Raw genomic sequence first — 358 nt, forward strand, 5'->3', positions numbered from 1 at the left:
CAAATATTTATGTTCGTCTATAAACTAAATGCAGAGATAGGCCAACTGAAAAACTCCTTCTGCCATTCCCGAGGTTCTACTTTTCGAAAAACTAAAAGCTCGCATCTGGATAAAATAAATACTCCGACTTTTCAAAAGGACAGCTTACGCCAATTTAAAAATATACGTCCGTCTCTAAAATAAATGCAGATGATAGGCAAACTAAAAAAATCCTTCTATAACTGCAACTTTGATCCAAGTTGCAGTTATAGAAAGAATTTCTCTCCCAACAGAGTTCAAGCATTTGGTTTTGTTTTAAAAAATAGGCCTACAACACAAAATACAATAGAACCGCTGGCGGAAGTGGAAGAAAAATTCA

Source organism: Etheostoma spectabile, chromosome 8 (genome assembly GCF_008692095.1).
Source record: "Etheostoma spectabile isolate EspeVRDwgs_2016 chromosome 8, UIUC_Espe_1.0, whole genome shotgun sequence".
Classification (NCBI taxonomy): Eukaryota; Metazoa; Chordata; class Actinopteri; order Perciformes; family Percidae; genus Etheostoma; species Etheostoma spectabile.